We start from the raw sequence: 27,824 nt of genomic DNA on the forward strand, positions 1-27,824 counted from the left end.
GTCTTCAAGGAAAGAAGCTTCACAGATAGATTGAAAGGATTCCAAGGATGAAAAAGAAGTGCTTTTTAGGAGAGAGGCTTCTAAGAAAGTCAAAGAGAGGATTCTAAGAGAAACTTTTATGAGGGAGACGTATAAAAGAGATAGAGGAAGTATTCTAAAAGAGATAGTGAGAGAAATGATCTAAGTGAGAAAGAGTGAGAGAGAGAGAGAGGATTCTAAGAGAGAGAAAAGGACGATTTTTTGAGAGATAGTGGCATCTAAGATAGTGAGACTGAGAGGAAAAGAGAGACATCTATTAGAAAGAGATTTTTAAGAGGAGAGGCTTATAAGTGAAAGAGTCTTCTAAGAGAGGATTTTGGGCTACTATAGTATTTTTGCTAGGAATGACAAATAGTGTTTCTAACTCAGAGAGATGTAGAGAGAGAGAGAGGCTCTAAGAGAGGGCAAGCCTTCTAAGGGACTTAGAAGCTTTAAGTTAGTGTAATAAATACTTCTAAGAGAGAAAGTGGGAAAGAGAGGCTACTAAAAGAGAGATTATATGCTTATAAAAGAGAAAGAAAAGGCTTCTAAGAGAGGAAGAAGGCTTATAAGAAATGTATCTTGTGAAAAGAGAGACGTGAGAAGCTTATAGGAGAGACAGATATTTTTAAGAGAAAGTGATGCTTCAAAGAGAGTAAGTTTCTTTTAAGAGAGAGAGAGGCTTCTACGATTGAGAAAAGACATTAAGAAAGAGAGAATGCCTAATAAAGAGGGAGGATATTCAAACAGCAAGATGCTTTTAAGAGAGATAGTAGCTCCCAAGATGGAGGGAGAGGCTTCTAAATAAGAAAGATAAATAGTGAGATTGGGAGAGAGGCTTTAAAGAAAGTGGGATAGAGGTAGAGAGAGGCTTACAAAAGAGAGAGGGTAAGAGTGATGCTTCTAAGAGAGAGAAACTTCTAAAAGATGGAAAGTATAAGAGGAAAGCTTGTAAGAAAGATGGAGAGAGTTAGAGAGGCTTTTAAGAGAGATAGGAGGGAGGGTTGTAAGATATAGAAGTGTTTTTATGAAAAGGAAAAAAAAAGCGATAGGATTCTAAGAGAAAGATGCTTCGAAGAGAGAGAAAGAGTGAAAGAGAGAGGGAGAAAGATAGGCTTTTGAGAGTAACCCTTTTACATGAGAAATAATTTAGAGAGAGAGACCTCTTAGATAGCAAAAGGGCCCTTTTATGATTAAGAGAGGAGGGCTTATCCGAGGGAAAGAGGCTTCTAAGAGAGTGAAAGAGACTTTTGAAAGATGGAGATAGAGATAAAGAGAGTTTATGAAAGAGATAGAGTAAAAAGATGGAGAAAAGATTCTTATATAGTCAAAAAGAGAAATTATAGAAAAGTATCAAAGATAATGAGCCTTCTAAGAGAGAGTAATAGAGAAACATAAAGAGAGAGAAGCTCTTAAGCGATATGGTTATGAGAGAGAGAGAGAGGCTTCTAAATAAGAGAGAGAGTTTTTGGGAAAGTGAGGCTTATAAAAGATAGAAAAGTTTTTTAAAATAGAGACACCTCTAAAAGAGAAATCTAATTTTGTAAGGGAGAGAGAGAGAGAGAGAGAGGCTTCTAAAATACAAATAAGATTCTAATGGAAAAGAGAAAGTAGCTTCTAAGAGAAAAGTTTTGAAGTGAGAGAAAGAGCCTTTAAGGACAAAAGCTTCGTAGGAAGAATAAAATGATTCTAAGGGTAAGATAGACGGGCTTTTATGAGAGAGGCTTTTAATTCAAAAAGATAAGCTTCTAAGAAAGTGGCTTCGAAGGGGAGATAATGGGAGAAATAAGAAGCTTTAAGAGGGAGTGATTATTATGAGAGAATTTTAAGAGCCATAAAAAAAGAGAAAGGTTTCTTAGAGAGAGAGATTTTTAAGACAATCAAATGTTCCTAAGAGAGGGAGGCCTCAAATAGAGACAGAGGCTTCTAAAGATAGGTTTCCAAGGAAGAGAAAGAAACGCATCAATGAGATAGAGAAAGAGGATTATTTCCATGTGCAATGCATTTATCCAAGTCTGGGGGAGTTGTATGCAGTACTTTCAAACAATTATAGAAAAGCCCCCCAAATAATAGAATTGCCCACAAGAAAAATGAATGGTTTATATCATACAATAAAGGTGGAGAACAACATTCATTTTCATTTACTATAAACCTACTAACTATGAATAATAAATGGAATAGCAGAGTTGATGGTTTATAAAATATATGAAAAAAATGAACAAAAATTTATAGAATAAAAACTAAAAAGACAAAAATCTCAAGTGAAAGTGTAGACTTAAATGTGAAGCAGCAATGATAAAATCATTACCCAATATTATTCCATAATTTAAGAATAGATAATATGAGAAACTAATATTAGAACAAAAGGGTAAGCAATCCCATGTGCGCATGAGCAATCATGTCCAAAGAAACATGTAAAAATGATAACATTGAACAATTCACTTAGGAAAATAAAGAAAATAGATTATTGGGATCTCTATAATGAAATATGCATTTATTCAATGATGGATAAAATATGAAGATATATAAAGCAAGTTAATAAAACGGAAAAAAATACACCATTTTTATGATCAAATACGACAAAGAGAATATCATATTATCTCAAAAGATAATAAAGACATTCTACAAAGGTATTTAAAAATAAAAAATGAATTATGGAAAGACTATATACATTCTCAGAGAACTTTCTCCTACCTTACGAGAATAATATATGATTTATTTTTTTCTGGAGTTACTGGTTCCCCGTTCCCCATAAAGGTAGGTTAATTACATCCCAAGATAGGTGAATCTCTCGAGAACACTCTCGACTAAAGCAATGAAAAATTTTTTTAGGATTTTAAAATTTAAAACAATGATAAAAAGTATGGATTTTTTTTAATGGAATGCCTCAAGGTTGAGCATATTTTTCTAGTTGGGATTTAATGTTTTAGAATGAGACTTATTTTTGTTAAAGTTATTATTTTATTAGAAAGCTGAAGCTTATATTTTTTATTACTAAATCAAACAAATGTCCAGGACATGAGGACTTATAATATTGGAATTAATCACAAACCTAGAGCTAAAGCGAGTCACTCCAAGATAGTGGCTCGAACCTTATCTAATGAAATGCAATGGGACTTGTATCTCTTACCATGCTAAGGATTTAAGAAAGTTCGACTCTTATGAACTTATGATCCTGCCTAGATAGAACTATCAGCTAAAATTTACCTAACATTTTAAAACCATAATGTTCAATCTCCATGAAATGCAAATTAAGGTAGGCTATTTTTTAATTAAAAATTTGGGGCATATAACTAAGAAGTCCTAAATGGCCTCAGACTATGAATGGTAGATCATTCTTCTAAAACGGATGCAATTATCATTTTTTTGGTAGGTTATTAATACAATGCATGCTAGTTATATATAAAAATTTGTATGATATGAAATTAAAAAAAGGCTTAAAATAGCTTTATTCTATGGAGTAGGCCTCTCATGAGATAGAACTGTAGCCTGATAAGTCAGATGGTCTAATCAAAACCCGGAGATGGAGAATTGCCTAAATAAGGAATGGAAGCAAAATATGTTATAGACTTGGCCGAACATCATTTACATCCTTCTAAATACTAATCTTTCAATGTTATTTAAAGATTTTTTTATTTTATGTCAAGTAGAAGAATTTTTCTTAAAGACTAACAAGAACTAACATTCAGGCGACTAAGCAAACATCCAAGTGTCCACCAAACGCTAGTTTTGTTTTGTGTAAAATTAGAGAGTTTTAGTGTATTTAAATCATGGGGTTTGAAATATCGGGTTATATTCTGTTGTCGGTTGTTTTTTTTTTTTGTAACTAAGAATTTTAATTTTCCGTTCTAGTCAAAGTTATAGTCAGATGCATTTTATTTTAATTTTGGAGTTTGAGTAGCAATTAATGGTTTAACATTTACAATTAAAAAAGAAAATGAAATACAACATAAAGTATGAAAAGTAAAAAAATAAGCAAACAACATGTAAGAACATGTAAGAAATATATAATAGAAGGTAAAGAACCTAACCTAAAAAGTCTAAGGTTGGTGAACTATATGCCCTTCTGGTGTGTGATAGTTCATGTGAGTAGTCAACCCTAATATTAATTTATTGTTTCAATTTTAAATATGTTTAATTTTTATCAAGAGGTGATTTCAATTCAAATATTAATGTTTTGTGATTTTTATTTGGCTTTTAAATGGTTGGTAAATAAAATTTTGCTTTTTTTATTAATATTATCCCCACTTTATGTATACTATTGGTTGTTATAATTTTAAGAATTTGAAAGAATTTATTTCGTATTTTTCTGATTTTTATTTAATTATTAATGAATTTTCTAAGTTTCAATTCAATTAAAATATTTGTTTAATTTTGAGATGAAAATGAGCTGTTAATTAAAATATTTTTTTAGTTTATTATTTGTTATAATTTTACATATTTATTAAAGTTTATTTTATATTTTCTAATTTTTATTTATTTTTTTATGAATTTTGGATTTCTAAGTTTGCAGGAGAATTTATTAAATTTAGAGGTGTAGATGGATAGTCAGGCTTCGTTTGAGAGAGTTTTCTTACTGTTTTATAAAGCAGTTTTTTAATTTTATCTGAAAATTATTGTACTAGAAAACTGCTTTAGAAAGCAGTAAGAAAGTTGTCCTATACGACGTCATAATTAAAATATGTACTTAGTTTGTTGTTTGTTATTGTTTCATGTGTTTATGAAAATTTTTTTAAGGTATTTTTTTATTAGATTTTTAATAGATTTTCTGATGTCCATGTTTATTCATTATCATTATTATCTTTCTTTCTCTCTTTCTAATATCATTTTAAACTTGTCTTTAATCTTTATGTTTAAATTTGACTTCATTAAATTTTAGATTAGATTATATTAGTTCTATTTATGTCACTTAATTTTATTTATTCGTTTAGGTTAGTTTTAAATTTTATCTTGTGTTGAGAGTTATTTGAATTTGATGTTAATTGTCTTGCTTTCTAGCTTTAAGTGTAAAATCCAATTTATTATGTTTCTCTCTTAGATATATATGTATCTATGTGTATATTACTTGGTTTATTTCTTATTAATATTTCTATTGTTGATTTCTCTTAGAAATAATTTATGCATGTTAGATGAGCTAAGTGTCAAAATGGATAAATGATTGTGAAATAGAAACTAACCTATCAAGTGGGTATGACGCTCCCGATTAAGATCCCATAGTTTCATCGTTCTGGGTTCATCGTTGCCCTTAGCACTCAAATTTAAGTTGAGTTACATCAAATATTAGTATTAAGTTTGCATCATTTTGGAGGTGCTTATTGACATATTAAGAGATAGCATCTTCTTGCACATTATTTCAGATAACCTAAATTTGTTTAGTAAAACAATTTTTGACGTAAAAATTTGAAACTTGGAATATCTAAAATTAAGAAAGCCTATTATTGGTTGAACAAAGACTCATGGTACATGTCTACAAGATATACTGAATATGTGAAATTATAACTTGTCAATGAATAGTATTGGAATATTGAGTGGTAAAAACTAATAAATGTAAGTACATTAAATGTGTTAAATTAAAAAAAAAAAAAGAACTATAAATGAGGAGAACTTCTAGCATTAAAACTAGGTGGGTATAGTAAAGACATGTCTTTAAAATATTGTGTAGATTGCAGATTTTATGTAGATTTAAAAGTAATTTTTTAATAACCGTAACTAAACTAGCAAAGTTATGTTTGTTTTTGGCGATGAAAATAAATACATTACTAATGCACAAATAGAGCACCCTAAAATAACAAATTTGGAGTAAAACTTTGAAGAATAGAGTTGGAAATCATTATAGCAAAAATAGACATCAACTATCAAATTATTTGAAAAGAAATGAAAATTTTCATCAGAAAAATAGGTCAATTGATCTATAACTCAGACAACCTATTTGAACAAGGGTGAAGGGCTTCAATAAAAAAAATGTTACCATTGGCTCATACACATTACCACTGGCATTCTATGCCATGCTTTCATACAATAAAGAATATGCTGAAGATGATAACTCTTGGCCATCATCTGGAGAAGTTAGCTTTACCCCACCCACATGAGCTTCCACAACCGTCATATGAATCATTACCACAAAATCAATTAGAACTTAAGATGACCATGTATAATAAGATAACAAAGATGATTAATCTACCCAACTCCCAATAATAGTGTCACTCTAGAAATCATCAAAAGCCAAACTATCTAATTTCTAAAACTAAAATCCAAAGGTAAATTAAAATAAAAATAATAACAATAATATGATGGAAGCATAGACAATGATACCTGATTCAATGTTAGATTTCCAGTTTTATCGTTGCATATGGTAGTGGTAGATCCAATTGTTTCACAAGTTGATAGCCTCCGAAGCTGTAACATAGCAACTTAATAAAAGTTGAAAGTATAGATTCTAGTTTGATAAGAAGAGAAGCATATCAATGCTTTGTCTGCCATCATCTTCTTCATTGAGTAGGTAAGACTGAAATTTGAAAAATCAATTAACCATGAGAATCATGAAGAACTTGACATCATATCATCAAGAAAGGAAAACAATCAACACTTACATCAATGTAACAGCCAATGGAAGACCTTTAGGTACAACAACAACCATAATAGTCACCTATTTATAATTCACATGCTAATTAGTAACTAGATTAACAAGATCCAAGTCTTTCATATGGCTACGTTACAGCTTCGGAGGATATCAACTTGTGAAATGATAAGAAGAGAAGCATATCAATGCTTTGTTTGCCATCATCTTCTTCATTGAGTAGGCAAGACTGAAATTGGGAAAATCAATTAACCATGAGAATCTTGAAGAACTTGACATCATAGCATCAAGAAAGCAATACAATCAACACTTACATCAATGTAACAGCCAATGGAAGACCTTTAGGTACAGCAAAAACCATAATAGTCACCTATTTATAATTCACAGGCTAATTAGTAACTAGAATAACAAGATCCAAGTCTTTTATATGGCTACGTTACAGCTTCGGAGGCTATCTTGTGAAACGATAAGAAGAGAAGCATACCAATGCTTTGTTTGCCATCATCTTCTTCATTGAGTAGGCAAGATTGAAATGGGGAAAATAAATTAACCATGAGAATCATGAAGAACTTGACATCATATCATAAAGAAAGGAATATAATCAACACTTACATCAATGTAACAGCCAATGGAAGACCTTTAGGTACAACAACGACCATAATAGTCACCTATTTATAATTCACAGGCTAATTAGTAACTAGAATAACAAGATCCAAGTCTTTCATATGGATACATACCGCAATAGTCAAAATCTTAACAGCTCCATCTACAGCATCTTTCACACTTGTGCCCCTTGACAAATTGAACACTTCCATCAAAATTCTTTGTATGACCGGTGAAGAGTCTGTAAATTATATCTCAAAGTCTTTAGTTTACAAGATCTAAAATTAAACACATGTAAATTATATATTGGGTTCATGTTGTCCTTATGATTATAAGGACAACAAGAACCAACGCGGCAACAGAGAGCCCTACTATGCCAGTTAAAGCAGCAACACCATTCAAGCACACCTTTTCAGAGGAACCATAAATGAATCACATAGGAAAATCAGTATAATCATAAGCAAATCATTAATAAAATGGGCCACAAAAACCTATAATGGAGTTTGTTCACCACTGCCTTCCAATATACTGGCCATCAATAATCCCCATTCAGTATTGATCCCCACAGCAGTCACCTGCACACAGAATAATTTAGAAGAGACACATAAACAAGAAAAAATAATAACAAAAAAATGCATTAAGAATCAAGACAGATAATACAACTACCAAGGCATAATTACATCTAACTTTGCTTTATGTAACTCTGAGTGAGAGTAAGGTAGAAAAACCAAAAACAACCATGCCCATAGAAAATGAAATCAACATTCAACGCCATTACCATTATCATCGTTAGACTAATGCGCACTATTTGAGGCAAATGAATGAGTATAATGGCAACAACCCATCCATGTTCATTATAGAGAAAAGAAGATTTCAACTCCAAAAAACAAAATCTTCTCATGAAATTTTCTAAACCCAACCTACGTTACCGAACGACCATAGGGTTATCCAATTAAATAGCACTCAGATAATGCTAACAATGAGCCCTTCTAGAACTACCTGCTTCTCATTTGAAATAAATGTCCTGGTTCAAGTAAATCTGAGATACCAACCACTAATTCTTATAAATTTATTGCAAAAAAATTGCAGCTATGTATGCATTTTGAACGATTAATCGATTCTCAAACATATCATTTTTTTAATATCGACAAAGTCAATGCATTTTGAACGCATTTTATATGATATTATAAAAAAGAGTGATGTGATTGACATACAAGAATATGTTCGACATTATATATTTATAATGATATATATAATATAGATCATGTTAAAAATTCAATGATTTGATTGGGTATAAAGTGTCATTCTCATTAGAAAAATAGAGTTGCTTTTTCTATTGCTATAGATTAATAAACAAAATTTTCATTGCCACAACCGAGGATAGCTCCATTTGGTTTGGAGTTGAGAGAGGAAATAAAAATGAAATGGAAAAGGAAATATTAAAGAACATGAATTGAAAATAGCTTTCCACATTTGTTTGATGGAGGAGAAAGTGAATAACCATTTAATTCATGCTTCGGGTTTTACTTTAGCTTTTACTTGGCTTCAGCAAAAGCACATAAAAAATACATAAGTTAGAATTTCATTCATAAAATCAATTTTTTATGTATCACAATTAAATCAAAATGATCAAATTTAATTGAGATGTAAAAAATATTTCTTATCAATTTTCTCCAAAGCAAATGCAACGTATGTAAAAGAAGAAAGAAAGAAATTAGCAAAATAAATGACAGTGTTTCATCTAGCTAGGAAAAGTGTGTTACCTTAATACTAACCTTCTTCTCAGTCTAAAGTTTTTGAATGACATATCCAATATCTTAAGTCCTCATCAGCATGGGTTCATCGTGCTATACTTATTTGCTTGACTCCTAAAAAGATGTGTAAATAATTAAACAAGAAGCTCAATAAAACAAAACAAAAATGAAAAGTAGAAAAAATAAAATTAAATAATGTGTTAATGGTTTATTACTTTGGTTTATGTGCTCCATCAATCACTCTCAAACTTATCATCTTGAAATATAACTCATCTGGGTTCCTGGACATGACTTACTCTCCAAGTATCTATAAAACCAAGATATCTTCAAATCTCATTAGTACCCTTTTTGATACATATGTGGCCATTATACTATAGAATATTACTACAAAAACCCTACATGAAGAGTCTCTTCTTTATTATGGAATGACTTAGCTCTCACCACATAATCGTTGTGCTTCTCAGGAAGTCCAAACTTCTTTCTCGCTTGCTGAAGATATAATTCACACAAGGAAAAAAAACACTTCAAGCTTTTTTACATAATTTACATGAACTAATAAATAAGTAAATAAATAATCAAGTGGTTGTTGCAAGGCTTACGATTATTCCCATTTCTGATATACTCGTATCGAAGTTGCAGTCCTGAGTGAAGATATCATCACCACCACACCAAGAAATTCCACACAAAACACCTCTTCTCCGAATTGTAACAAATTATTGTTGTTTGGTAGTAGGATTTAAGCAAGATTTAACTTAAGTATCACCGAATAGTAAGAATTAATTAAGCGTTTCAATGAATTAAAAAAAACATAGAATTTCCAATCTTGAAAAAGCGTTCAAGGAGAAAAATGAGAAAACAATCTTTACCTTCTTAGTGAATTCTCATCGTGCCTTCCAATCTCGGCATGACTTTCGATTTCAACAACTTAGTTTGTTATCTCCTTCCCACCAAGAGAGGAGGAATCCGTCATAACCTCTGATCCAAAAGGAGAAGAAAGTCCTTTTACCGACTTTATCAAAACTCCTGACTTGAAGCCTGACTTCCTATCAGAGAGGAGAAGGCCAAGAAGGCCCTTTTAGGGACTCTTTCAAAACTTCTCATGCGAAGCTGAAAAAAGAAATGGTTTCAAAATTCCTCACTCGAAGCCGAAGAAAGAAATGGGAAGACGGGAGAGGAATATGAAGAGTCACAAAATCAAACAGTGCAGATTAATTTTAATTAAAAAATAATAATGAGGATCGCTTAATGGTAGAATAAAAATTCACAATTTACAGTAGTATAGATATATTCAATTTTTCCTCTTAAATGAGTAAATCAATTTTTTTTTACAACATTTTACCTTTGAGGTGGGTGCTAGTTTTAAATTGATGTAACGAGTAAACACGATAAAGGAGTAATAAAGTTATGTATGAAGGTTATCTCAAAAGGAATCCATATTTCGTGACTTGTATTGGCCTTGCTAGAGATTTTAAGGATATTCTTATTTTTATGTTTTTTAAGGATCCAAAAAGTTTTATATTCTTACATACCTATACTTCTGCCCAACTACATTATTATCTTGTGTTATAGTTTAATAGAGCTTAATATCAACACTAATGATAAAGAATTGTTCAGCACATGACCTAGAGTTGGCTACAATAGTGTTAGCTTTGAGAATCTAGAGTATATTATTTATATAGTGTGAGGTGTGAAATATTTACTGATCACAAAAATTTAAAATAAATTTTAAAATAAGGAATTAAATTTGAGGCAACAAAGATGATTAGAATTAATCAAGGATTATGATGTTGATATCCAATATAGCCCAATATGGTGGCTAATGCATTGAATAGGAAATTTAGTGGTCATGCCAATTGGATGCAAATTTACAACAATAAATTGATCAAACATTTGATAGTATTATAATTAAAAGTGATTAGCTAGAAGGATCAAATCCCTAATAACTTACATAAAATGATAGTACATCTGACTTTGTATGAAAGAGTTTGATAGGCAGATGAATCCAGTAAGGAATATCATAAGCTAATGAATCAAATTCAATTAAGATAAAGGTAAGATCTCATCCTTGATGACCAAGCATCGATCAGAAGGGACATCTTCGGATACTAAACTAGGTGGATTAGTTATCGATATGCGTGCTTATTGGTTTGAAATTTTTGGCATAATTAACATATTAGCATACATATATGCATCCTTATATCAGTTGAAATTTTGAAAGAAATAATAGTTGAAGTGGTTTAAAAAATAATCTAAATTTTAAAGGTCATAAACGAATTTTGTTATTTAAAAAATTCTAAATATTCTTTCTTATTTCAAAGAAACCACATCAACCTTTCCTAAAAACCGCCTAAATATCTACAATTAACAGTCCAGTACCCGACTTTAATCAAATTCAACGCCATGTCAAAAACACTTTCAACCTATGTTGCACCGATACACCTATTTATGAAGGCGTGTTGTATCCGATACACGGATACACCTCCGATACTCCACCGATACGTGTTGGATACGTCAAAGAAGTATCCAATTAAAATACTATTTAATTTCAAAATGACACGCGTATCTGATACGCGTGTTCGTTGAAAAACAAAAAGAAATAAAAAAAAAAAGATGCGTCGTATTTACTTCCGTGGCTGCGAGCAAAGTTCTCTCATTTATGAGATGGATTTGAGTCTCTTGATGATATGAGAATATTAGAAATTACTAATCTTTCACTTGATGAGCCTGAATTCAAAGCTATGATATTTATTGAAGATGATATAGAAGTTCAAAGACAAACCACTGAAGAAGCTAATCATATCATTCCTTCTATTGAATAGTTGAAACTTTATGTGCTAGACAATTTATATTTATGCTTTTGTTGTTGTACTAGACATTTAATGCTTACTTATATTTTAATATTATAAGCTACAAGGCTACAAATGATGTTGTTGTCATTTTTTTTTGTAATATAAAATATTATGCTTTGATTGTTTTGTTAATTTTTATGTATGAGTTATAAATTATGATGCCATGTCCGCGCAGTATCCGTATCCGTATCCTGTATTTTTAAGAATTGACGTGTCCCGTATCGTGTCGTATCTGTGTCGCCGTATTCGTATCGGTGCAACATAGTTTTCAACTCAATAGTTAAAAGCCTGTTAATAGACCTCTTCCTCATATTAATGATGAAAAATAAGCCCCGTGTGTGTGTGTGTGTATATATATATACATTTGAGTGTGCGCGCATGCGCGCATGCATTCATAGATATAAACCAAATACAATAATTGGCCTTACCTTAGTATCACACCTTTTTTTCCAAAAGAAAATAATTTCACTACATCTTTTCCAACCAATGGCACGATTCGAATGTCAAGCTTTTGAAGATGCATGAACATTCTAATATTGATGATCAAAGAGTTCATGAATCTTTTTTAAAATATCTTTTTTTGGGAATAACCTCTACATCAAAATCATTAAATAATTAGAATATGTTAAAAATTCATTAAATTAAACAAAACAGACAACCTAAATAAGAAATAATACAAAAAAAACTTAACAATAATAATAAACCTGAGATATTGAAACAATAGTAAAACTCAAAAGAATAGATAATATTTTGATAAACAAAAAAGCAATACTTATCCTATTTTATGAGCTATCTTAAATATCCTTATAACATTAGCAAGTTCTGCCTCCAATTCATTTTTCTTCAACTAAAAAGGAAAAGTTAAAGTTAAATAAAATATAAAAAGATATAAGGAGATTTTTACATAATAAGAGGTGAAATATTGGAATATCAACCAAATACAATAATTAGCAAAACCTTAATATCACACCTTTTCAAAAAGAATATTTCACTAGGCCTTTTCTAACTAAAGGTACGATTTGAATATCAAGCTTTTGAAGATGCATGAATATTCTAATATTGATGATCAAAGAGTTCAATAAGCGTTTTCAAATTCTCTTTTTTGGGGAATAACTCATGCATCAAAATCATTAAATAATTAAAATATGTTAAAATTTAATAAATTAAACAAAAGACAACCTACATAAAAAATAATACAAAAACAACTTAGCAGTAATAATAAACCTGAGAGATTGTAACATGGCATCTATAGCAAGCACAATTGTTTTAAAAATATTATTTTTAATTGCTTTCTCCATAGATTCTTGGAAATGATCACAAAAATCAAAAAATATTTTATCAATAAAATTTACAAAAATTTAAGTAAAACAAAATGAATGATAAAAAAATAATCCGAAAGAAAACAAACTGCTACTACAACATCTAAAAATGCAATGAACAATATGAAAAAATAAGAAATTTAAAAAAACATAACATTAAGAAAAATGGATGTAAATAAAGGCTATTGAAAAAACAAGTATATCCTAAAGAAGACCAAAATTTAAAATGGAAATGACCTTAAATCATCATACAAATGATTTTGAATATTCAATGAAAATAAATTTAGTTGCATTTTAATTGACCATTTCATCATCATTCACTTTATTCCAATTATCTATGAATCAACATTTTCTATTAACTCCAGCAAAGTTTTGCCTAAAGCACACTATTTTAAAACAACTTCTATCCATGTCACATTGTCAACCCCTTCGCATTCCTAATCCTCAAATATAATACTCTTCTAATGGATATATTTTCTATCTTTTATTGTACATTCTTAACTACACAAGTTTATTTTCAATAACCTTACCTTGAATAGATATCCATTATGTTAATACAATCATTTCTTAATTTATCCCACTCAAGCTTTCCATAGATGCACCTTAATATTATTAGAGCTTTATTCCAATTATCTATAAATAAGCATTTTTTATTCACTCCAACTGAGTGTTGCTTGAAGCATTAAATCTAGTCTTCGCAAATCATTTTAAACAACTTCTATCCATGTTAAGGTCAACCCTTTCACATTCATAATCCTCAAATATAATTTATATACTTATCTAATGGGTGTATATTTTATATTTTATTGTACATATACTAAGTGTACAAGTTTATGTTCAATAGCATTATATTTAATATATATCACTAATCATTTCTTAATTTATCCTTCTTAATGTTTTTCATGTACATACATTAACATTCTCATTTTTTTTCAAACTTCTATTAATTATCAATACTTTTTTACTATCCAATAATCAAATCCCTACATCTTTAAACTTTTTATCACTTGGCTACATTATATTTCATTTTCCTTCTTTAGAATCATATTTGCTATAAATAAAAATATTGAATACCTCTATTTTGCACACTATACTTGTTTCAAGATTTAAAATATTATTATTATCATCATTATCCTATAGTAAAATTCAATTTTTAACACATTCTAAAAGCATATTTATTTTTTTTAGTCTACCATCTATTTATTAAAAAACTTTAAACCTTCTCACTCCCATCACCAATCTCCCTTTTAGTCTACCATCTATTTATTAAAAAACATTAAACCTTCTCACTCCCATCACCAATCGCCCTTTTAGAGTCTATCATCTATTTATAGCCTCTTATGATTTATAAGATAATTTCTAAACATAAATAGGTATCATATCGCATATAAGTATGGTTCAATTAAAGAAGAGAGAGAGTGAGTGAGACATAGAAAGTGAGATAGAGAAAAAGACAAAGTGAGCGAGGGAGAGGGTAAGAGAGAGATAAGAGGGGTATAGGGAAAGAGGAAGCTAGAGAGTGAGAGGGAGAGAGAGATATAGAGGGAGGGAGAGAGAGAGGGAGAGAGCGAGAGATAGATAAATAGAGAGAAATTGAGAGAGGGAGGGAAAGAGCAAGAGCGAGGGAGAGGGAAAGATAAACAAAGAGAGAGGGAGGAAGGGAGAGAGAGGGAGAAAAAGAGAGAAAAAATAGAGTTAGCGGGGGAAAAAAACAAGCAAGATTTATTTAATCAAAGAAGTAAGAGAGAGAGTGAGTGAGACATAGAAAGTGAGACACAGAGAGAGAGAAAAAGACATAAAGTGAGCAAGGGAGAGGGTAAGAGAGAGATAAAAGGGATATCGGGAAAGAGGAAGCTAGAGAGTGAGAGAGAGAGAGAGAGAGAGAGAGAGAGAGGGGGATGGAGGGAGGGAGGGAGGGAGGGAGAAAGGGATAGGTAAATAGAGAGATTGAGAGAGGAAGGGAGATAGCAAGAGCGGGGGGGAGGGAAAAATAAACAAAGAGAGAGGGGGGAAGGGAGAGAAAGAGAGAAAGAATAGAGATGGTGGGAGAAGAAAAATAAGCAAGAATTAGTTAATCAAAGAAGTAAGAGAGAGAGTGAGTGAGTTAGACATACAGAGTGAGTGAGAGAGAGAGAGAGAAAGACATAAAGTGAGCGAAGAAAAGGGTAAGAGACAGATAGGAAGGATATATGAAAAGAGAAAGCTAGAGAGTGAGAGTGAGTGAGAGAGAGAGAGAGGAGGGAGGGGGAGAGAGAGAGAGAGATAAGGTGAAAGGGATAGGTAAATGGAGAGAAATTGAGAGAAGGAGAGAGCAAGAGCGAGGGAGAGGGAAAGATAAACAAAGAGAGGGGGGGTTAGGGATAGAGAGAGATAAAGAGAAAGAATAGAGTTAGGGGCTGTTTGGTTGCCTGAATTAGGAGGGTAAAGTAAAACAAATACATGTATTTACTAAATTCTCCTGTTTGGTTAATTTTGAGTGGAACAAAACAAAAACCTCAAATGTATTAGGCGTGTATTTCGACAGGCGGATCCCGCGACTTTGAAAGTCGCTCAAAATGAGCGGGTTTGAAATTCTTCGCCTCGTGCCATCCTGCGAAGAGCGAAGTCGAACAGCGAGCCGAAGTCGAATAGCAACGAAGAAAGGAAGGAGCGACAGACCGTCTCTCTCGCGCGGATGAACGAAGTCGATCGCCCACATCAGCTCAATCGCCTTCGCTTTCTACCTCTTCGTCGTCGCCCTCGAAATGGATCCCAAAACAATCCTCCGCTGCTCCGGCGATCACATCAGAATCGCCGTCACCGGCGTCATCTCCGCCGTCGCCGGAATCCTCTTCTCCTTCACCGTCATCAACCGCACAGCTCCGTCCATCTCCATCGCCGCCGTCTCAGTATCCATCGCCGTCTCCTCCTCCCCAATCATCACCCGAAGATGGAATAAACGCACGAAGGAGGAGCTGCTAAGGCTGCGAGAGAAGTACCCCAAGATCCAAGCTGTCATCCACTTTGCTTCCAGCCAAGAGCAGATTACAGACAAAAATCCGACTCTTAACGAATTGCTATGGCAGCTACAAGATTCCATTGATGATGCAAATGACGTGGTTGATGATCTGGAGTACATGGAACTTGAAAAACAGCTGACCAAAAACAAGAAGCTGAGAAGGGTGCGTTCCATCATGAAATCCATGAAGAAAAAACTCGACAAAATTGGCAACCGAGTTATCAAAAGAGATCCTAACTTGAAGCGACTGGACGAGGCTGTGCAAAAACTTGATGAAGTTTCTGCTGATGTTACTAATTTCCTTCATCTTTTAGACAGCGCGAAGCAAGTCAGCATGATTTATATTTGCATAACTTAATTTATTATATTTAATTATTTAAACATTGGTTTTTAATTGCTTTTAAAAAAAAAATAAGTTTTCATTTTGGGACATCTTTGTAACTACTTTCTAAAACAGCTTTTTAATACAAAAATTATAATTTTTATACTAAAAAATTATTATAAAAAATAATAAAAAGTAGTCCTAAACGAAGTCTTAGTAATAGTAAATTATTTTTTAAAAGTTACTTTTATCATAGTAGTTTTATAGTCATCTTTATTAAAGTTATAGTTGCCTCAAATAGAATAGAAAATTTTTTAGAGGTTTTGATGAAAATATTAAGAGATTGTTGCATGAATATCCATGGTTTCTATCAAATTATTAAAAAAAAAATAACTTTTACTTTACTCTGGATCTTCCTAACCAAACAAGGGAAACAGTTCTCCTGTGTTTATTTTGCAGACAACCAAACAATCTCAACGTATTCGGAATACAATACATTTACTTTACTGCATTTACTTTACACTGCATTTACTTTTCAGTCAACCAAACAGCCCCTTAGTGGGAGAAGAAAAACAAGCAAGAATTAGTTAATCAAAAAGGTAAGAGAGAGAGTGAGACATAGAAAGTGAGACAGAGTGAGAGAAAAGCCATAAAGTGAGCTAGGAAGAGGTTAAGAGACAAATAGGAGGGATATATGGAAAGAGAAAGCTAGAGAGAGAGTGATAGTGAGAGTGAGAGAGAGAGGGAGGGATAGAGAGAGAGAGGAAGGGAGGGAGAGAGAGAGATAAATAGAGAGAAATTGAGAGAGGAAGGGAGAGAGCACAAGCGAGGGAGAGGGAAAGATAAACAAAGAGAGGGAAGGGAGAGAGAGAGAGATAGATAGAGAAAGAATAGAGTTCGTGGGAGAAGAAAAACAAGCAAGAATTAGTTAATTAAAGAAGTAAGAGAGAGAGTGAGTGAGTGAGACATAGAAAGTGAGACAAAAAGATATATAAAGTGAGCGAGGGAGAGGGTAAGAGAGAGATCGGAGGGATATAAGGAAAGAGGAAGCTAGAGAGTGAGAGTGAGTGAGAGACAAAGAGAAAGAGAGGGGGAGGGAGAGAGAGAGGTGGTGAAGGAGAGGGTGAGTGAGAGAGGTGGAAAGAGTGAGATGGAGAAAGAGAGAGTGAGAGAGAGAGAGAGAGAGAGGTAGAAAGGGATAGGTAAATAGAGAGAAATTGAGAGAGGGAGGGAGAGAGGAGCGAGGGAGAGGAAAAGATAAACAAAGAGAGAGGGGGGAAGGGAGATAGAGAGATAGAGAGATAGAGAGAGAAAGAATAGACTTAGTTGGAGAAGAAAAACAAGCAAGAATTAGTTAATCAAAGTAAGAGAGTGAGTGAGTGAGACATAGAAAGTGTGAGAGAGAAAAAAAACATATAAAGTGAGCGAGGGAGTGGGTAAGAGAGATAGGAGGGATATAGGGAAAGAGGAAGCTAGAGCGTGAGAGTGAGAGTGAGAGTAAGTGAGAGAGTAAGAGTGAGTGAGAGAGAGACCATGAAATACTCTAAATTTGCTCCATGGGAGCTTGAAATTAAATGAGCATATTTTATAAATGTTGCAAACTTAAAGAATTTTCGTAAATTAGAGCAATTCCCCAAACATTGTTTTTATGCAATGAGATTTTGTACGTGTCAAAGATGAACTCAATTAGTTATTTTATCATGGGCTCCATAATGTAGACCTTTGAGAGTCTATGCAAGATCCAAGACAAGACACAAGTTCTCTAAATTAATTAAATCCCTCTCTAACATTTCTAAAAAGACAGGCTCTCAAGTGCAAAGCCCTATCAAGAGCAAATTCCCACACTTCAAACATATACATCAATATTTAATTTAGAAGCAAATAACAATGCAATCTTATGATTTGAATTGCGAGTGACAACTAGGGAGACAACATGAATGCATTTCATGCAAGGTAATGGCATTGGACACAAGTCCAACGGGCTCGGCGCCTCATCATCGCCCTCTTTTGACCCTCAATTGAAAGTAATCACAAGAGAATCACTAGATTCACATGATTGGACTAAGAGGATTACGGTTTGGAAATTAAATGTAAGGGTTTTCTGTGTCCCTAAGGTTTTGGAACATCAAACACACGTCAAATGGCCAAAAGATAGGGATTTCTCAAGTTTTGAGGAGTTTTACCTCGTCGGGTTGTCACGACTCCATCACACTCCACTCACCATACAAAGGCGAGAAAACGGTGGAAGGAAGAAGAAAACTGCTATCCAAGCCACTCCGGATGTCTCATTTGCTTTCTAAATGCTCCCGGAAGCCGCATCCGGTGTCACGAACTCGCCGAAGCTAATTTGGAAGACTTTAGTTATAATAGGGGGTTAAATACAGCACCCCTTTGCTCTGTATTTTGGAAGAGGAAACATCCAACAACAACGAGAGGAAGTTTCCGCTTCTCAATTGAAGGAGAAAAGCAATAGTAGCAAAAGAAATCCTCTTTTTGATCCAAGGAAGGAGAAAACAACAGGTAGGGAAGGCAAAATATGCTCTTCACTTATCTAAATCTCCAAAAATTGCAAGCAATAAGCCGCTCGGCTCTCCTTGTGTTCGGTTTTGGACGTACGCATGTAGGGACTGCTCTCAGCCACTCGGTCTCCTTTCTCTCGATCTCTGGATGCACGCAAGAGGCCGAGCGTCGGCCTCCTCTTCACAACTAGACGGACCGCACGACGCTAGAGCCCAAACTCCCTCTAGGCTATGTCAGATGCACACGAGCCAGAGGAACCGATCATTCTTCCTTCGTCTCTCCTTGATCGGACATAGCAGCTAGGCATCGACTCTCCTTCCCTTTCTCGACCTCTCAGCTCTCCCACTCAACTAGGTCGCATGCAAGTAGAAGAAATGCCCATTCCCCTACCTTCCTCTCCCACTCTTATTTTACAAGAAATAAGGTTCTGCTACACAAAATCCTTTGCTTGCACTCGATTAGATTTTTTGCCGCAAGCATCAAAGGGATTTAACGGGAAAGCAGAGATCAGTACAATTTGGAGTGTCGGATTTGATTTCCAGATTTGTAAAGCTCAAATGAATATGGATTGGACCAATTAGGCTCAAATTGAACCTGAATTGGACTCGATCTGAATCGATTTAGGTGGATTCGGGTCAAATTGGGTACGATCGAGCCAATTTTGCAAAATTAGCTCCGAATTGCATCTAATTTGGTTTAACGAGGCTCGACGATGTTCTATTGGGTTCTATTTGAGCCAATTTTTGGTTGATTCAATTGATTTGACATTAATTTGTTTTAATTAAAGTCTGATTTAGGTTAATTGATGCTTGACGACAGTCGATCGAGCGATCGAGCGCACGAATTGGCTCGATCAGGGTCTGGTTGATGCGAAAAACAAGGTCAAAATTTGGGTTATTTTGGCCAGCCTTGGGTCAAAGTGAATCCAACAAAGTGTAGGTTATTAATCAACAAGTCATAACAAAGGTCATGGATGTGATTAGAAGGTTTGGAAAGAGTTCCAAGGTCAAAATTAATAATGTGATAGGTCCAGTGGCCTAGACCATAAATATTTGAAGGTTTTGCAGCCTTTGAAAATAGATTTAATTTCTTAGGCTAGAGACCTCATAAATGAGCTCAAATTTGAAGGGTTGACCCTAGGGACATGCCTGATCAGTATGTAACTCATAGATCATGAATCAGATGTCAGTTGACTGATTTTTTATGTGATAGAAAATTCATCCAGAAATAGTTTCAGGACTTAGGCTTTTGGCCTTAGGTTTTGAATTTAGGAATTTGGGTTTGGATTGGATTTTGGATTTGGTTGACTGGGTGAGTTTGAGTTGTTGATACCAATCACAATCAAGTAAATGATTGGGATTGATCTGAGTATGATTAATGTTTGATTGAAGGGTGACTTAGGATTTGGGATTGAGAATTAAGCTATGATTTGGATGGGAATTTGATTAGGGACCTGGGCTAAAATTTGGATAAGATATAAATGACTAACAGGTGAAGAATTATCAGCCCTTAGATCACCAGAGGGAGATTTGGATTGGGGTCCTCATGACCTCATATAAAAATGAGGTCAGCACAGACTTATCAAGATTAATTAAACCCCTCAATAAGAAAGGAATATCCATATTATTAAAAATTGTAAACTAAGCCCAGAACCAGTTTTAGCTAAAAAATCTGCAAAAGAAATACCTGCTCTCTAAATATGAGAAATGTTTTAATCTAATTGAGAAAGCATCCTTTTAATATCTTTCAAAATATGAAAGTTATCATAATTACCAAAAGTATTGCTAGACAGAAAATTAAGAACTAATAATAGCATCAACTTCTATCCAAATTCTCAAAAAAACAAATTTGAAGAGAATGATAAATAGCCATTAATTCAACATGGAGAACACAACTATTTTGAAGAGAGCAAGCAAAAGCTAAAACCAAATTATGATAATGGCACCACAACCAAATTTACTCAAAGTCATAGAACCATCCGTGTTAACTTTAATGAAATTCGCTTTAGGCTTCTTCCAAATAATGTAATTATAACAAATCTTAGAAAGGTTTTCAAACCTATTAGTGCTCAAATTCTTAGCCATCATTTTAAAATCACAAAATTGTCTATTTTTAATCAAATCAGCTTTATACAAACTATTAATCTTCTCCTTAGTTCTAGCAATAATACGTTTATGATTCTTAGAAATATTCCTATATTTAACATTATTCCTATCCATCCATATGAACCAAATGAGAGTTTTAACATCATTCCTATCCATCCATATGAACCAAATGAGAGTAACAGCTACAATAATCTTAATATGACCTCTAGTAGTATTATGAAATAAAACAGTAAGAAGATGATTAAATGATAAATGGTCAATACAGTAGTTAGTGTTAAGGAAATCATCATACCAAATCCAAGTTTAGCAGTAATAGGACCATTAACAAAAACATGATTAATACTCTCAATATGAAAACAATAATAGCATTTTGAAGGAAGATAAAAACCTTTACTCCAAAGAATAGAATCAACAGGAATAAGCTTCTTAATGATTCTCCAAAGAAGAATCGAATATGAAGTAGGAATATTATTACTCCAAATTTTATCAAAACAACAGAGATATATTTCTCATCTCTAATAAAGTGCCAAACATCTTTAAAAATAAAATCCCCATTATAAGAAAGCTTAAAGAGAATTTGATCTTTACTATCATTTTCCACAAAAAGCTTCATAATTTTATGACCAATATCACTAGGAATTATTGACCTCATTTCTGTATGGCCACTAGGACCTACCTGTGTTTCTTTCTGATGACCTAATGATTGTAAGGTGTCCACTTCTCAATCATTCAGGTCCAGTTAAAACCAAATTAAAGTCTAATCAAATCAACTTCCACCTTTAAATTCAATCTCTAGTTCAGCCTTCCACCAACTTTCAATCAACCTTCAAATTATATCCAATCAATTTTAATTATGCATTTTATTATCATTAATATGGATAATCAAAACTCAACCATTCAAGTCCAAAATCCAATCCAAATTCAAGATTTCAAACCAAATCCTAATATTAAGGACCCAGACCCTGAAACCCAGTCTAATGGCTTCTCATTTAGGGTTTATCAATTGCAACTTGTTTAGACATGTCTCTAAAGTCAACCCACCAATTTTGAGCTCATTCTGCGGTCTCTAGCTCTAGAAATTGGATTGATTTCCAAAGGTTACAGAACCTTCAAATATTTACAGCTTGCCCTACTTGACCCTCCACCGTGTGGAATTTGATCTTGGGACCTTTTCCAAGCCTTTGACCATGTCCATAACCTTCCTTATGACATGTTGACCAGTAACCTACACTTTTCTGAACCCAGTTTGACCCAATGTTGACCAGGGGTCAAAATGGCCAAAATACCCTTTTAAGGGGTGTCTTTCCCCTAAAACTCTACTTATTTCAACCATATCAAACTTCAAAACCTATCCCAATCGATCCTAAATATCATTTGGAACACATTGGATCCAAACTCACCCTTTGGTTTGACCTGGTTGACCAAGTCAATCATGGTTGACCAAAATACCCCTTAAGGGTTTAAACATCTATTTCAAAACAATTGAACTCCCCTTGACTTAGGACCACTTCCATTGAGTTCATATGATCAACTTGAACTCAATGGACCCAACCCTTGACCCTAAGTCAACTAAGTTTAACCAAATACATATACCTTCATCTTATTCAAACCCTTTGACCAAGGCTTTCTCAAGCCAATTCAAACCCCTAGGACCACCCATTGAACCCTTAGGGATGACCCTCTTGAGACCCAAAGACTTGAGCCCACTTGGGTTAGCCATTTGGCTTGACCCAAGTGACCAAAGAGATGTCTCTCTTGAGTCAAACTCCACCCTAAAAAAAATTGGATCAAACCAATGGTTGCATTGGGTTCTACATAAACCTATGCCCCTACCCTAGTTCACCCAGTCCTTTGGTCAACTTAGGTTGACAATTGGGCTAACCCAAAGTGGTCAAAACCACTAAGGGTTGAACCATTTCCCAACCTAGGCCTCACCATGCCAAATCAATACTTCCACTATACGGCCCTAGGTTTAACACACCTACCCTAGTCAGCCCAACACTTAAATTGACTTGGGTCAACCTCTAGGCTAGCCCAAAGTGGTCAAAACACATTGACCCGAGCCATCTTCCTCCACATAGCCAATTAAGCCGAATTGGCACTTACATTGAGTGCCCCTTTACCCAATGTATCTCCCCCATCAATCCCAAGACCTGGCTTGACCCAGGTCTCACCCAAGTTGACCCAATCCGTACAGGTTTTGGTTGACCCGAGCTCATTCCAGCAATTGTGATGTCTTCTGCCCAATTGAACTCATGGATGAGTTCGCATGATCCCTAGAGACCTTTCCAGCTCAACCCAAGCCATCTAGTGGCTGGTGATAGTAGGAGCAAGCGGATTGGAGCTCCGGTGGTCGCCCCTTCCTTGGGCCGTTCGCCCGTGCAATCAGAGCCATCGATGGCCACGGGAGGCAGCTGAATAGGGTGTTTCGATTCATCCCACCTCATTCGATTCCAACACTTCGAAATCACTTCCTATAACTCCCAGAGCATTCCTCTCAACTCTCCCAGCTTCCCAACCTCTTCCAACCACGGTCTCGAGCGAGACCCGATGAAATTCATCCACGTCCCGCTCGAAGTCGTACCTCCGGACATCCTTTAGTCTCAGTGTCTGAAGGAGAACTGATCGTCGTCATCCCTTGAAGCTTCCTATGAGAGAAACTCATTTGTTGAGGCCTTCTCTATAGTGAGATTTTGATCTTGAGCTCCTAGTTAGGTAGTATCGGTCAAGTGTGAAACAAACCCTCAACCCACCGAAATCTGGCCGTTGGATTGACGGTTTGTGGATTCCTGATCCTTCCCACGAATTTTGGTTGAGTTTGGCCGGCAGGATCTCTCGGATCATGCCGGAAAAGCTCTACAATTTTGGGTGTCTGCGGGAGATTGAAGACGTAATCCCACCCGTAGATTAACGGATCATGCCTGCAGTTCTGGAGCCGCTTTGATTGTCTCTGTCCGATCAATGATCCGATTGCTATGGTCATTTTTTCTTTACACAGTCAGCACCAATGATTGGCTACCCAATCAGAGCACGCCCGCATGTAAAAGCGTTGCTGTGTAAATCCGGTTCAATTATTTTCAGAAATCATGGGAAACTTCAAAAATTAATATCACCTCACCCAATTTGCTGATTTAGGTGTTCTTAAGTTCATTTAGGTGTTCTTAAGCTCATTAGAAAGATCTCGAGGAGATCTTAAAAAGCACTATGGTCTCAAGTCCTGATTATTTATGTATGAATGTCAATTTCAATTTGAATTTTTATGTTATTAATGCATTTGTGTGCTCAATTGATGTCTCCATGGCTTGGGACTTTGGGAGATTGAATTTAAGCATGTCCATGATATGTCCAAATTTTATCCGCCCTGTTTGAGGTGTTTAAGGGCATGTACATGCCAATTTAGGCTTAGAGGTCATGGTATGACCCCTAAGTTCAAATTGGCTTTGTGATCTATCCAATGAGGTTTAAGTTTTGAGTGCTTCTGTGTTAATTATGCTTAGTCTAAGAAGTTATGGCCACTAATTGCACCGCCCCTCCCCCCCTCCCCCCTCTCCACCAAGCCTAGGATAATAAATTAGGAATTTTTAAAGGTAACCAAGAGTTTACCCTAAACTAGATGTTACCTTAGGTGCTTTGGTTAGCCACCATAAAGAGCTCCACTTGTATTATATATTATAAATGTTAGTGGCCATAAAATAAGATTTATCGATGGACAAAGAAACAAATATTTTTTCTTTGTTTCAGCACAGTAAAAAGAGAATAAATAGGCATTAATGTGAGATGAGCTACAATAAAAATACTACTCGAAGTTGCAATGGTGTTTAGCTTTGATGCCAAGATGTTAGTTCGTACTAGCTGGATATTGGATCTGTTAGAGAATTGAGCGAGAAAAAGTAATTGAGATAGAGACAAAAAGTTGGATATAGTTAGAAAGATGTCCTAAAATTTCTTCTATTTATTCTGATATCTCAAAGAATTGAGTTTTCACATCCTCAAAAAAATTTTTTTTTTTTGATTAGGATCATACTCTACACACATACAAATATTTTTTATTCATTTGATCGTGCATCTCGCCATGATCCAATCATTATTTCACTGCAAATCTCACTGCGATCACGATTTTTATTTGATGAATCTTGTCGTAATCACGATCGTGAATGCCTCATCATTTGATCAATTATAATTTATGTTGTCCAAATCAGATGGATTAGTTATCGATATGCGTGCATATTATTTTGAAAATTTTGTATAATTAACCTATTATGATACACATATGCAGCACCATATCTGTTAAAATTTTCAAAGAAATAATAGTTGCAGTGATTTTAAAAATAATATAAATTGTGAAGGTCATAAACGAGTTTTATTATTTTGTAAATTCTAAATATTATTTTTTATTTTGAGGAAACCACATCTACCTTCTCCTAAAAACTACCTATTACTGACATAAATTAGTCATGTGTGAATATGTATGTACATATATATACATATACATATAAATATAATTATATGTATATATACATGCTATATATTTATAAATACATTTATAAGTATATATGCTTGCACAAACGTGTGTGTATGCATGTATCTATACACATTTATGTATGCATGTATCTAAAAGCACTTCTTTTATACTTATATATATATGTATATACACATTTGTGCATGTATATTATATCTGTGCGTTTAATAGAGAGACACTTATTAAAGATAAAGGTTATTTTTTAAGAGAGATAGAGGCTTCTATGTTAGTCAAAACCTTCTAATAAAGATAGTGTCTAGAAAAATAGAAAAGGGGTAGCCTCTAAGACATCTATTAGAAAGAGATTTTTAAGAGGAGAGGCTGATAAGGGAAAGAGTCTTCTAAGAGAGGATTTTAGGCTACTAAAGTATTTTTGCTAGGATTGACAAATAGTGCTTCTAAATCAGAGAGATGTAGAGAGAGAGAGAGAGAGAGAGAGAGGCTCTAAGAGAGGGCAAGCCTTCTAAGTGACTGAGAAGCTTTAAGTTAGTGCGATAAATACTTCTAAGAGAGAGTGGGAAAGAGAGGCTACTAAAAGAGAGATAATATGCTTATAAAAGAGAAAGAAAATGCTTCTAAGAGAGGAAGAAGGCTTATAAGAAATATTTCTTGTAAAAAGAGAGGATGTGAGAAGCTTATAGGAGATACATAGATATTTTTAAGAGGAAGTGATGCTTCAAAGAGAGTAAGTTGCTTTTAAGAGAGAGAGAGGCTTCTACGATTGAGAAAAGACTTTAAGAAACAGAGAATGCCTAATAAAGAGAGAGGATGTTCAAAGAGCAAGATGCTTTTAAGAGAGTTAGTAGCTCCCAAGATGGAGGGAGAGGCTTCTAAATAAGAATGATAAATAGTGAGATTGGGGGAGAGGCTTTAAAGAAAGTGGGTTAGAGGTAGAGAGAGGCTTATAAAAGAGAGAGGGTAAGAGTGATGCTTCTAAGAGAGAGAGAGACTTCTAAAAGAGGGAAAGTATAAGAGGAAAGCTTGTAAGAAAGATGGAGAGAGTTAGAGAGGCTTTTAAAAGAGACGGGAGGGAGGGTTTTAAGATATAGAAGTGCTTTTATGAAAAGAAAAAAAAAAGATACAGGATTCTAAGAGAAAGATGCTTCGAAGAGAGACAAAGAGTGAAAGAGAGAGAGGGATAAAGATAGGCTTTTGAGAGTAACCCTTTTACATGAGAAATGCTTTAGAGAGAGATATATTTCTTTGAGAGATAGGGAGCTTATGTGAGAGAGAGAGAGAGACCTCTTAGATAGCAATAGGGCTCTTTTATGATTAAGAGAGGAAGGCTTATCCGAGGGAAAGAGACTTCTAATAGAGTGAAAGAGACTTTTGAAAGATGGAGATAGAGATAAAGAGAGTTTATGAAAGAGATAGAGAAATAAGATGGAGAAAAGATTCTTATATAGTCAAAAAGAGTAATTATAAAAAAGCATCAAAGATAATGAGCTTTCTAAGAGAGAGTAATAGAGAAACATAAAGAGAGCGAAGCTCTTAAGAGATATGGTTATGAGAGAGAGAGGCTTCTAAATAAGAAAGAGAATTTTTGGGAAAGTGAGGCTTATAAAAGATAGAAAAGTTTTTTAACATAGAGACACTTCTAAAAGAGAAATCAAATTTTGTAAGGGAGAGAGAGAGGCTTCTACAAATAAGATTCTAATGAAAAAGAGAAAGTAGCTTCAAAGTAGGGCTGCAAACGAACCGAGCCGAGCCGAGTATGTGAGTGTTCATGTTTGTGTTCATTTAATATAAGTTTGTTCAAGTTTGGTTCATGTTTGTTCGAGCTTTATTGTTTGTGTTCATGTTTGGTTCATTTAAATTAACGAGTGTTCATGTTTGGTTCATGTTCAGTTCATGTTCGTTCGTTTAGTACTTATCGAGCTTGTTCGCGAACATATTTAACGAATTTTTTTTAACTATCAAACAAATACGTTCATGAACATATCTATGAACAAACATATTTATAATAAAAGCAATTGTCTATATAACAAAGGTAATGATTATTTATATTTATTAATTTTATAGTCAAATATTAATTATTTTTATTTAGCTTATTCACGAGTTCAAAATCGAACTCGAATCAATCTTTTATCGAGCTTCTTATCGAGCTTAATGTCGAGCTTGTTCACGAACTTCAAATGATGTTGTTCGCGAACATAAATGAGCCGAACGCATTAGTGTTCAAGTTTGTTTATTTAAGAATCGAGTATTTAAAATATTATTCAAGTTTGTTTGTTTAGCTA

The 27,824-nt window shown here is 33.9% G+C and overlaps 1 long non-coding RNA gene across 2 annotated transcripts in view; it reads right to left on the reverse strand.

The window, feature by feature from the left end:
- Positions 1-11,726, reverse strand: part of LOC110116289 — a 48,528-nt gene extending 36,802 nt beyond the window's left edge. Inside the window, exons 1-11 of one of the 2 annotated variants that reach the window (XR_003702330.1) lie at positions 9,819-11,726; positions 9,352-9,703; positions 9,168-9,259; positions 8,974-9,066; positions 7,690-7,773; positions 7,333-7,439; positions 7,208-7,263; positions 7,080-7,103; positions 6,910-6,965; positions 6,609-6,824; positions 6,331-6,523 (exon numbers count right to left, since the gene is read on the reverse strand). This is a non-coding gene — a long non-coding RNA (uncharacterized LOC110116289). Of the gene's footprint in view, positions 1-6,330; positions 6,524-6,608; positions 6,825-6,909; positions 6,966-7,079; positions 7,104-7,207; positions 7,264-7,332; positions 7,440-7,689; positions 7,774-8,961; positions 9,067-9,167; positions 9,260-9,351; positions 9,704-9,818 lie in introns of those variants that run through there. The other variant, XR_003702329.1, reaches the window with a different exon arrangement.
- Positions 11,727-27,824: the final 16,098 nt, after the last annotated feature.

Source organism: Dendrobium catenatum, unplaced genomic scaffold (genome assembly GCF_001605985.2).
Source record: "Dendrobium catenatum unplaced genomic scaffold, ASM160598v2 fragScaff_scaffold_1256, whole genome shotgun sequence".
Taxonomy (NCBI): domain Eukaryota; kingdom Viridiplantae; phylum Streptophyta; class Magnoliopsida; order Asparagales; family Orchidaceae; genus Dendrobium; species Dendrobium catenatum.